The following is a 12,531-nucleotide window of genomic DNA, read 5'->3' as shown; positions in this document are numbered from 1 at the left end:
GGAAATAAACGCAACCTAACAGCATCATCAGAAACTCCATTGAATTTAAAAGTATCGCAAATTTCAAGAAAATCCGCGATGTGCGTGTTTGGGTCATCTACTGCAGTTCCTCCAAATTGGATTGTGTTCTGAATCATCTGGATTATGGCTGGCTTGATTTCAAAGTGATTTGCCCGCACGATAGGCCTCACAATGCTAGGACGTGCACCCTCCAAAGAAGGTTGGGCATATTCCAGCATGGGTATGCGGCGCGGTATCTCCACATGTCTATCTTCACGACGTTCCTCCTCTTGATCATTCAACTGCCTCTCCATCAGTTCTTTTAGTCTCTGCTGCTGTCTTCTCCTGCGGAAAGTTCTTTCGATTTCAGGATCAAACTCAAGCTCCACGTCAAGTGACTTTGGCATGCACTAGACAAGATATCTGGAATAAAATATGGAGTGTTAGCTAAAGAAAAATAAAATAACGCTAAAGAAATTGACTAAAAATAAAATTGTAGATTAACAGTCCCCGGCAACGGCGCCAAAAACTTGATCAAGTTAAAACTTGCACTGTGAAATCCTTAATAAAAATATGTTTTATATGCTCAAAATTAATCGCAAGTGCACGATGTCAAGTAATCGTATAATGTACCGGAGTACGAGTATCGTTCCACTGAAGACTGTGTTTGACAATTATTATTTTCAGTTATTAGATCTTTAGCAACGAAAAGTGATTGATTGTTTTATCACTACTATAATCCAATAAACATGCAAATAAAAATATTCAAAATCGAGTAATGAAATATAATATCTAAAATGGTTGAGTAAAATTCAATAAGAAATGAATTTGTTGGGAATTTCGGTTCACCTACCTCTCGTTAATTAATTAATTCGTTCGAAATTAATTTTATACTTCCGACAGGATTTCCTAGTCAATTGAACACACTCTCTCAAGCTATGCCAAACTAATTCTACTCAATGAAGTAATTAAATGTCTTTAATTATTTATCAAGAGTGAATTGCATTTCGATCTGTGAAATCCCCTAGTTTTCGACCCTAAGGACTATGGCTATCGGCGCGTATCCAATTTCATATATCTATGCAAATTGTAGATCCACGGATTATGCTACTCGTTCCTATCACAAGTTATTATCTCGAAGTCACTCGCAATATAAAGATGCTGTTAAAGTGAGCTACGCTCTAACAACACGATAAACACAATAGTATAATCAAGAATATATCAAAAATCGAGGTGTAAATTAATTATATCAAAGTTTTGGGGTAGGATCCCCTTAAGTCCCAACAAATAATAAAGTTTAGCTACTAGAATTCATGATTGAAATCAACAAAATTAAGTTCAAGTGACAAAAACTAAATAAGAAATACTAGAAGTGACGAAAAACACGAAAAGCGATGCCCGGAAATCTTCAAATCTTCAATCCAAGCGCCAGAGGCTCTCCAAAACTTCTGGTGGCTGAATAATGGAGTCTGAATAATCCCTAATTCGTGCCTCCCTCCTTTCTATATCTTCCCTTCTCCAAAATAAGGTAAAAGATCGGACAAGAAATCTTGCCAAAATTAGGTGGCGCTCGGGCGGTAGAAAAGTACCGCTCGAGCGCCACACTCTCTGTAATTTCTTCCTTATGGATCACTTCTCGCGCTCGGGCGGTAGAATTTCACCGCCCGAGCGCCACATCTTCTTTCCGTCTCTTCAGCAACTCGCTTCTCGCGCCCGAGCGGTAGAAAATTACCACTCGGGCGCCAACCTTTCTGTATACTATCTTGTTGGCTTAGCACTTGGCTCCGAGTTCCGTTTTTCCTGCCATTTTTCCTGCAAATTCGTCACATCCAAGTGAGACACGATCACATGCAAATGTTTACTCTAAAATGAACAAAATGTAAACGAAATGTTCGCATGCACAATGCAAACACACACAAACTAATGTAATAAAGCACGTAAAAATCACACATATGAGCCGCCAGCGACCCAGTTACTCTTGTTAGAGTAGATGTCCTGCAAGCCAACGCTTGGCTAGAGAATTTATTGACTCAAATGTAATAAACAATATTTATTTTAATATAATTTAACTTTTTATTGTCTTGTTTACTTTATCTGTATACCCATGAAATCAGCATAGATAAAGTCCTTGATTATACTTTAATACAAATGAATTGTAATTCGATGTTGAAACTCATTTGTAAACACTGTATAATCTAAATTCGTTCCTAGTCGATTCAGCTGCCTAAAACATGGATAAAGGTCGCTTGAGCTTGAAACTAGCATCTGTGATGTTGTGTACCGCGTTTCTTGGTAAGAACATAAAGATGTCCAAACATGCAGATGGGTAGTCATATGATGATTATAACAAACTACCCTATCTCGGATTTTCCAAGTGGTTATCATTCATCGAGAGGATAAGTCCATGGTTATGATTGTACACTACTAGTCCTTAATATCCGAGACAACACTGAGGCTCTATATACTAGGGCTGTGCTTTGACTCGTTTACCGACTCCAGGAGAGTCATCAGGTGACGAGATTGAGTACAGTTGCGACACATGTAGGAGCCAGTGCATTGTAGTCGGGAATTCACCGCTCACCTACGGGTGTGGATATCCTATGTGATCTGATGGAATGATAGTGCATGGAATCCTTGGCCAGAGTATGAGATGTACGTTAGAGAAGGACTTCTCCAATTGTACATACAATGTCACTATTTATTCTCAAAGATGTGTCACATAGTTATCGAATTATTATGCAACCCTCGATGAACCAATTATTGCAGATTCGATCGGGATATATGAGATGAAGGGACCGTACTGTACATTAATCATAATCGACTGGTTCTTACATGAACTATCAGTGATACCTAAGTAATCATGGGGCGATGCTACTGGACGCTCTTACCATGATTCGACGGGTTTAATCAGAAAATGATTTCTGACATTCTCATGATCAAATGTTGGTGCATGGAATGTGGCAAATTAGGGTAAGCCCGAATAAACGATTATGTCCTGAATCACAAAGAGTTGTGAACCCACGACTAGCTGTATCCCTGAACCATTGAGGGTCACACAAGCACTGGTTTACTTGTTCCCATTGAGATAATAAATTCAATGAGTTGAATTTATAAGAAATAAGTTTCATATGATCAATCGATAAGCTTATAAATAAAGTTTATGAAAAGCTTATAGAAATTTTGAGAGCATGACTGCTAAAATAGTCAAAGGGAGTGCACCTGTCTTATTTGGACTTTTGTTATCTCGAAATTAAAGTGTCATCATAATAACAATAAGTTGAAATTGTCACATCGATGATGCTGGATCGTCGATCGGGATTATGATGATATTAATGTAATGAGAGCATGGATCATGGGCTTGTAAGAGTATAAGCCCATCATGCGAACTTATTAAAGTTCAAATGAGCTTTAATAATCAAATTATATTTTAATAAGTTAAAATATAGCTCATTAAGTTTTTATAAAATATGGTATATATTTATGTAATATAAAAATATTTATGATACCATAATTTTAGAAACTTGCACACAAAGAAAAATAATATTAATGCATGATATTCTCAAAATATATGTATTAATATTCGAGATTGCATTTAATATGGCATGGATTTAGAATATTTAGTTTACTTAATTAATTGGATTAATTAAGTAAAAAGAAAGGTTAGAAATATAATTAGAATTTTTTTATTTATTCTAATTGGATGGCATGCATTCGAGAATTAAAAGAATGGCAAGAGATTTATTGAAATCTAATTACTTAACTAATATGGTTAATTAAGGAAAAAATTATTAGTTAAAATAATTAACTAAATACTTGTTACTTTAATTGATTTTAAGATGACCGAATGTGGGGACCCGGACGCTAATTATCTTCTTAATCGTCATTGGGATAAATGGATCAATTAATTAATCTGGGCCAATTTTTTTTTTTAAATTGCGGAACGTAATGTAATTCAATCTAATATACATATCAATATAAAAGTACAAGTCTTGTACAACAAACATCGAACTTAAACTAAGGTTCAACAACTAAATGTCAAGTGCTGAATCCTATCTACAGCAACGTCAAAGTCCGTAGTCTCCACTCTAATCACGATCTCTCATCATCTCCTCGACCCTGATCCTGTCCCACATGTTGCCATGCACACATACAAACACGACAACAGCCAGATAACTCCGATGAGAATAAAATCCCAGTATAAGCGATGTATACATGCGATGCATAAAATCATATACAAAAGCATAAACCATGTATTAAGAACATGAATCATAATTTATGACACATTAGTGAATATAGATAAAACTCTCTAACTCGTCATCTCCGACTCGACTCATCTCTAATCTAGAGATCCCGGTTCCTGGACATTAACACATATATCGAATCTCAGCGATAGGAGTCGATCCGCCCCTAAGCAATATCGATATAAATCAATAATCCAGTGTCTTGGCATATCCGCCACAGACTTGGCATATCCGCCAAAGCTATCATATGACAATGTGCAATGGGCCAATGACCACTCTAACACTGTCTGGCCCTTCTGTCAATGACTCTCGCTCAATAGCTATCGGCTATTCTCTATTTTCTATAAATCAATAGATTAATCATATCAATGTCAAACAATTGCAATAAAATAAAGTATGTGATTTTAGGGAAACTAGAGTCCAATCTGACTCAAGTTAATCTCCCGGTTAACATCGACTTATACCTTTCTTTTTGTAGTCTCGGTCTGAAGAACTGGAAGTTCTGAATTCAAGGCAGTCAATACAATCTGAAATGACATATCGAGAAGAACAATATCAATATTCCCCTCAATTCAATAATCAATCTGATCAATATCAGTCTACTGATGTTTTGACGGCATAACAGTACAATCTCGACAACCCCGTCAATTACAACATCACAGATATAATACCACAACTCATAAAAGATATCCATATAACTCACAATCTCAACAATAACAGATCATAATCTCAAATCTATATATCTCAATCATATCAATTCTGAAAAATCATAACAATTGCATAAACAATCTATTCTTCGATCTGACTTCGAATATACGATTACTGATATCACCAAAACACATAATGATAATCAAATCACAATTCCTCCAATACATAAATTTCAAATCATGTTGCAAATGAATGAAACTTACATATCTATAAAGTTCTCAACAAGAGGAGCACGGTATTGTGTCCAGATCGAAAATCAGATAAACGGATTTGCCAAAATCACAACTTATGGTACGAATAAATTGAGGAAACTTTGCTCTGAATTCTCGGTCTTGTCTCTGGTGGAAATGAAGGGAATTTACAATTTATATATATCTCTCATGCATGGTGTGACAAGTGTCCTCAAATCCCATAATTGCACTTTAGACCCTGAAGTCTTCACTATTTGCAATTTGGCCCTCCCAACTCTTTTTAATTCCATTTCAATCCTAATTAATTACAAAAACAGTGGAATCTAATTCATCATTACAAAATTCATAAATTAAATAATCTCGGATTAAAATGATAAAATTTCGGGCCTTACACCGAAACTTGGGTAGAAAGAAATAAGGAGAAAGTCTCCAAAATCTTCAATCGGCCATCCTTGCTCTCAAAAAAATAATTTTTGAACCAATTTTGTTTTCTTGATCTCATCGTTAAAACATCTTCTATATTAATGTGATCTCGCTGAAATGGATGAGCCGGGTAAGGGGCACCACCGGATCAAATCAATAATTTTTTGTTTAGGAATTTTAATGAAGTTAATGGCTTGAATTAACACCTGCAAACAAGAAAGTAACTCGTGAATGGGCGTCGGAGGAGTGTCCGACATAGCCACTCCAATGCTTAAGTCAGCAGGTTGAAGATAAGCACAATCAAATATATGAGAGAGTATATGTGAGTGCTTGAGAGTTCAAAAATTCAGAATCGTTTAAATGAGAAGTATAACTGCTATTTATAGTAAAAAATGGAGTAGGTACCTCGATTCTCATGCCACCTACTAAGTATGGCAAGTTGGCTGCCCATACTATAGCTTCTGATGACTTCTAAAATACTCCAAGCCCAAGTTGCTCTGACAGATTAGACCTCCTGTATCAATCACACTCGAGTGTGGTGCAATTCTCGAGGTGGTCCGGTTGGTAAGATGCCCGGGTCTTTGTCTGAGGGCCTGGGCTATTAGGTGATCACCCGAGAAGAGAAGAATTGCCCGGGTCTTGAGGAAAGTGCTCGGCATATTGGCTCTGATCTGGGCTATCCAAGTAATAAGCCGGATTAATGATGACCCGGATCTTTATGGGGGTATCACCACCCATCCCTAAAATAGACGGGCTAGAGTCTTGCTCGCTGTCCCGACTAATTATACTTATTCTTTCACAGGAAAATAATTAAGAACGTGTAAGAGCATCGGGGGCTTCAAATATCTCCTAGATGGGACGAGATATCGGGGTCTGATACCACCCAGGATTAAGATAATATGCCAGGGCCTCATGTCTCCCGGACTTGAATAATGTGTCAAGGCCTCATGTCTCCCGGGCTTTGAATATTTTGTCATTTAGTATTCTCGGGCAGTCAAAAGGTTGTCATTATGACGCGTGCTTTAGCATTTATACCGCCAAAAAATCGTTTCGCACCCCGAGATAATAATGAACCTGTCTCCTCGATATCCGTGCACGTCCTTTCACCTGTCTGCACAACTTCCTAGATTAATCCTGATCGTCCGATTTGATTTAGATCAACGGTGGAGATTGATTCCCTCCCCTATATATCGTAGCCTACTTATTTTTCAAAAATCACTTTCAAATTCAAAAACTTGCGGAAGCTCTAGCAAATTTTCCTCTCAGCTCTCCGACGTGCAAATTCCTTGACTCCGACAATCTCCCACCGTCTGCAACTTCAAATCGACTTTTCCTCCAAAAACTCGTAAGTTTTCTCCCTCGAACTATGTCTAATTTTACTTCTTCAACCTCTAGAGCGAATGCGCGAGGCTCTCCTAGTGAAGAGTCCAACGCGATGCGCTCCGATTCCTCCCCATCTCCCCCTCGCCGTCGCCTCCCTACCCAAACCTCCAAAAAACCAGCGGCCCACCAAACCAATCTTTCCTCTTCCAAAACTTCTTCTTCGGGAACTTCCCGAGTCCTGAAAAAAGACAAGGGTAAGGGCAAAGCCCGGGCTTTTGACCCTCTTTCTACCGAGGCCTCGGGGGTTCCTTGGTTTACCTCAATGAGCAGCAGTTTGTGCTCGGGGGCAGACGAGAAACTCCGAACTTTAGGGGCTATTACTTCTACCTACTCTATCCTCATACCCGGCCCCTCTGATAGGGCTGATCAACCTCCCCCAGGCTATACAACCATCTTCTGGGATCAGGTTAGAATTGGTATCCGGTTCCCCATCCCTTTTTTTACATCGAGGTCGCTAAGCTCTTTGGTGTGCCTATCAACCAATTCCACCCTAGTTCTTTCCGTGTAATGGCTTCGGTCTATGTTCTTTTTAAAATGCACAATCTTGCAATTAAATCCCTCATCCTTCATTACTATTTTGTTTGTATATTAGGTGACTATGCCTTTTCCCTTTCTGCCCGACTTAATGTCCGGTTCCTTGATGACATCCCTTCTTCCCAGAAGGGGTGGAAAGGAAGATACTTTTTCATTCAACTCCCAGCCCCTCTTTCCTGTCAAACCGGCTTCATCACTTCTCTTCCCCAACAACCTGCCCTTCCCCGGGCTTATAAATTCGAGGAGTTTTACAACCAAAGCCAGACTTTGGTGGAAGATAAAAAATACTCCTTCTCTACCTTCATTGCCCAAGAGAACCTGGTTACCTATCGGTTGAGTGCCCGGGCTGAAGATCCGGTAGATCGGGTGATCGATGAAGTAGCTGGCTCAGGCACTCAACCCTGTAACTTCCTTTTCCGTGTCTTGTACTTATTTTGCTTACACTTGTAATTTTATACTCATCTGTTACTTTTTCTACGCAGACAAAATGCAGGAGGCTTTTGCTAAGAAACGGGCGGAGGAGAAGGCAGCAAAGGATAAGAAGCTGGCCGCCCGAAAAGTCGCGGCCAGCAGAAGAAAAAGGCCGAGGAAGCGGCCCGGCAAGTTGAATTGACTCGGGTCGAGGCTCAACAGGAGGAGGAGACCCGAGATGAATCCCGGGAGGATTCTGAAGATCACGTCCCTCTCACCCAGAGGAAGAGAAAGTCTGTCATAAGCCCGGAGCTGATCTTGGTCGAGGGTAACCAAGAGGGGGGGCAGGGCTCGTCTCAGGCAACTCCATCAACCACCCCTCCTTCTCAACAATCCAACCAACAACCCCTCCTCCCCGAGCATCCTCCCCGAGTCAACATTTTTGAAGAGGGATCCTCGGCAACAGGGCTCAAGATCTTCAAACAGATCCTTACTCCTGACGAGGAGGTTCATTTGAAGAGCTTCCGGCCTGACGCCAAAATTTTCGAAGGATCAAACAAGCTCTTGGCGGTAAACTTTTCTGCTTTTCTTTTTTGCTCGATTATTATTTATATTTTACTAACTATCTTTTGAACAGACTGCTCAACTGATGATCTCGGCCTTCAAGGAGGTTGCTGCGGCTGCCACCATTTCCACTAATCGAGCCCGACAATTCCAAGATACTCAGTCAAAACTTCAAGAGGAATTGTCCCGGGCTCGAGCCACTTACGAGGAAGAAGTGGCCAGCTTGCGCTCGGCCCTGAACAAGGCCCAAGATGACATCAATGAAGGCCTTGTTCGGGGGGAAAATTTGCGAGGTACCCTGTCTGTCTCGGAATCGAGGAATCATTCTCTTTCCGAGCAGGTAGAGGTACAATTATTTCAGGCCGAGAAAGCCGAGAGCGCCCTGGCCCTGGCTGAGTACAATAAAGACAAGTGACATGCCTCTTTCCTTCAATCTCCCGAATTCAAGAAGGCCGTTGAAGACCGGGCCTATCCCCTTTTCCAGACCGGTTTTGAGAAGTGCCGGGAACAATTTGAAGAAGCCTGGGCTCATACCCGAGGATGAGGAAGATTTCCCGGACTTCAGATGTGCCATTGCGTCGCTTCCCAAGGAGGGTGAGGAGGAGAAGGAAGAGGCCCGAGAGGAACAGCCAGGGTTCGATCCTGTAGATATAGACTAGGATTGTCTTTTTTCTTTGCTTCTTTCTTTTAAGTATTGCCTTCGGGCCTTTATTAATGAAAAATTTCTTTTTCCTTTCATTGTTTCTTTATAATAATACCATGATAAGTCATTCAAGAAACTTGATTAATATAACTGCTCGAATACACCAAATCAAAAAATTTTCCAAGTGTTTAGAACTGACCGGGATTTTTAATATGCCATCAAGATAAGTAAACATGCTCTCGAGTAAAGATCCTTATGATACAAACTTGTTTCGCATGAATAACAAGGTACGGAGCCTTGGGCCGGGAAGCATGTCCCAGGACTTGGGAATGGTCGAGGTGTGGTGCCCCAAGCCAGGGTGTAGTGCCCTGGACTTTTAAGAACCAAGGTACGGAGCCTTGGACTGGAGAGCATGTCCTGGGACTTGAGATTGGTTGAGGTTTGTTGGGCCGAGCCAGGGTGTAGTGCCTTGGGCTTTTTAAGAACCAAGGTACGGAGCCTTGGGTCGGGGAGCATGTCCAAGGACTTTGGAATGGTCAAGGTGTGTTGCCCCGAGCCAGGGTGTAGTGCCCTGGGCTTTTTAAGAACCAAGGTACGGAGCCTTGTGCCGGGGAGCATGTCCCGGGACTTGGGAATGGTCGAGATGTGTTGACTCGAGCCAGGGTGTAGTGCCCTAGGCTTTTTCAGAACCAAGGTACGGAGCCTTGGGCCGGGGAGCATGTCCCGGGACTTGGGGATGGTCGAGGTGTGGTGCCCCAAGCCAGGGTGTAGTGCCCTGGACTTTTTAAGAACCAAGGTACGGAGACTTGAGCCGGGGAGCATGTCCCGAGACTTGGGAATGGTCGAGGTGTGTTGGCCCGAGCCAGTGTGTAGTGCCGTGGGCTTTTTAAGAACCAAGGTTTGGAGCCTTGGGCTGGGGAGCATGTCCCGGGACTTGGGAATGGTCGAGGTGTGTTGTCCCGAGTCAGGGTGTAGTGCCCTGGGATTTTTATGAACCAAGGTACTGAGCCTTGGGCCGGGGAGCATGTCCCGGGACTTGAGAATGGTCGAGGTGTGTTGCCCCGAGCCATGGTGTAGTGCCTTGGGCTTTTTAAGAACCAAGGTACGGAGCCTTGGGCCGGGGAGCATGTCCTGGGACTTGGGAATGGTCGAGATATGTTGCCCCAAGCCAGGGTGTAGTACCCTGGGCTTTTTGACTAACCGGGGCTTAGTACCTCCCGGGTTAAGTTATAAGAAACAATATATAACACTTTTCTCTGAGAAAATAGATCATTTCATTATATCTTCCTTCAAATAATTACATCTGTCAAGCATAATACGTCTTTAAATTAAATACATTCCAAGGCCTTTTGAGAGAACGTCCTTGGGCATCCTCTAGATAAAAAGATTCCTAATTGACCCTCCGAGCGATTTTTTAAGGTCATTCCCACCGAGATTCCAGCTTACCAACATCCCCAGCTGGATTGACTTTCTTAATGACCAGATCTCCCACTTGGAAATCTCGGATTCGGACCTTATTGTTATAAGATTTCATAACCCGGCTCCGGTATGCTTCCATTCGAATCAACGCTCGATCTCTCTTTTTTCCACAAAGTCCAATTCAATGGCTCGGCTTTGATCATTGTTATCCGGGTAAGATTCTACCCGAGAAGAAGTTTGTCCTATTTCAACTGGAAGGACTGCTTCAGAATCGTATACCAAGTTGAAGGGAGTTTCTTGAGTAGGTGCTCGGGGAGTAGTTCTGTAGGCCCAAAGAACACTGGGTAATTCTTCCACCCAGTCCTTTCCTTTGCCTTGCAGCCTGGTTTTCAATGCTTGTACGATAATTTTGTTCACAACCTCAGTTTGGCCATTAGCTTGAGGATAGGCACAATAGGTGAAAGACTAAGTGATCTTCATTTTCCGGCACCAGGATGTAATCTCTTTGCCCTGAAACTGTCTCCCATTAACTGAGATCAACCTTCTGGGTACCCCAAACCAGCATACTATGTTCTTCCACAGAAATTTCAAAACTTCATGCTCTGTGATCTTGGCCAAAGGCTCAGCTTCTACCCACTTGGAGAAATAATCCACAGTCACTAGCAAGAACTTCTTTTGAGCCCGGGAAATAGGGAAGGGGACCCACTAATCAAAGGGGCAAGATGCCTAAATAGGCTTCATAAGAGTGGTCGGATTATGTTGAAAATTTGAATGATGTTGACAACCATCACAAGCCTGGAACACTCGAGCAGAATTTTGGCTAAGAGTTGGCCACCAGAATCCGGCAAGCATTGTCTTCCGGGCCAAATATATTCCTCCGAGATGCTCAGCACAGCACCCTTCATGAATTTCTCGGAGGACATTCTCCACTTCTCCCCCAGATAAGCATTTTAATAGAGGTCCCTGGAATGATCTCCTGTACAAGACATTATTTAAGAGAACAAACCTGGGAGCTTGTCTCTTAATCTTTTGAGCTCGGGCTTTGTCCTCGGGTAATTCATTGTTCACAATGAACTTGATCAGGGGCGTCATCCAGGAGTTCTCGGGCACTGGCAATACTTCTTCCTCTGCGGAAAGGACTAGCCGAGTAACATGTAGCTCTTCCCGGGTACTGGCCTCTGATAAAGAAGCAGCCATCTTTGCCAGAGCGTCTGCCTCGTTATTCTCTACCCGGTTATTTGTTCAATACTCCAATCCACAAAGACTTCTGATTGGGCCTTGATGAGCTGTAGATATTTGTGCATTCTGTCATCTTTAGCCTCATAAGAACCCTTAATCTGCTGAGTGATTAGCTGTGAATCAGTGTATAGAATAATCCGGGATGCTCCAATCTCCCGGGCAGCTCGGATACCAGCAAGGACGGCTTCATACTCGGCCTCATTATTAGTTACCCGGGAATCAATCCTTAGGACCAATTTAATCTTTTCTCCCGGGGAGGATATTATCACGACCCCTACTCCACACCCAGCAAGGCTAGACGCCCCATCAACAAAAACTCTCCATACTTCCTCTTCGTCGGGTTGAACCACCTCGTATAAAAAATCTGACAAGGCCTGTGCTTTGGTGGCAACCCGGGGCTTATATTCAATGTCATACTCGCCCAATTCCACAGTCCACTTGATCATCCGCCCGGACACTTCTAAGTGAGTCATAATTCTCCCAAGAGGACTATTGGTGAGAACAACAATTTGATGCGACAGAAATTAAGGTCGCAGCTTCCGAGCGGTCATGATCAAGGAAAAAGCAATCTTTTCTACATCACTGTATCGAAGCTCGAGGCCTCTGAGAGTATGGCTGACATATTAGACAGGCTTTTGATCAGAGCCTTCTTTTTTATCAGGAATGAGCTGACAGCATACTCCGTAGTTGATAGATAAACAAACAGTTTCTCCCCGGGCTCCGGCTTTACCAATACAGGAAGCTCCGCAAGATGGATATTCAAATCCTGGAAGGC

The sequence above is a fragment of the Primulina tabacum genome, chromosome 2 (assembly GCF_025594145.1).
Source record: "Primulina tabacum isolate GXHZ01 chromosome 2, ASM2559414v2, whole genome shotgun sequence".
Lineage (NCBI taxonomy): Eukaryota > Viridiplantae > Streptophyta > Magnoliopsida > Lamiales > Gesneriaceae > Primulina > Primulina tabacum.
This window is presented reverse-complemented; position numbering follows the sequence as displayed.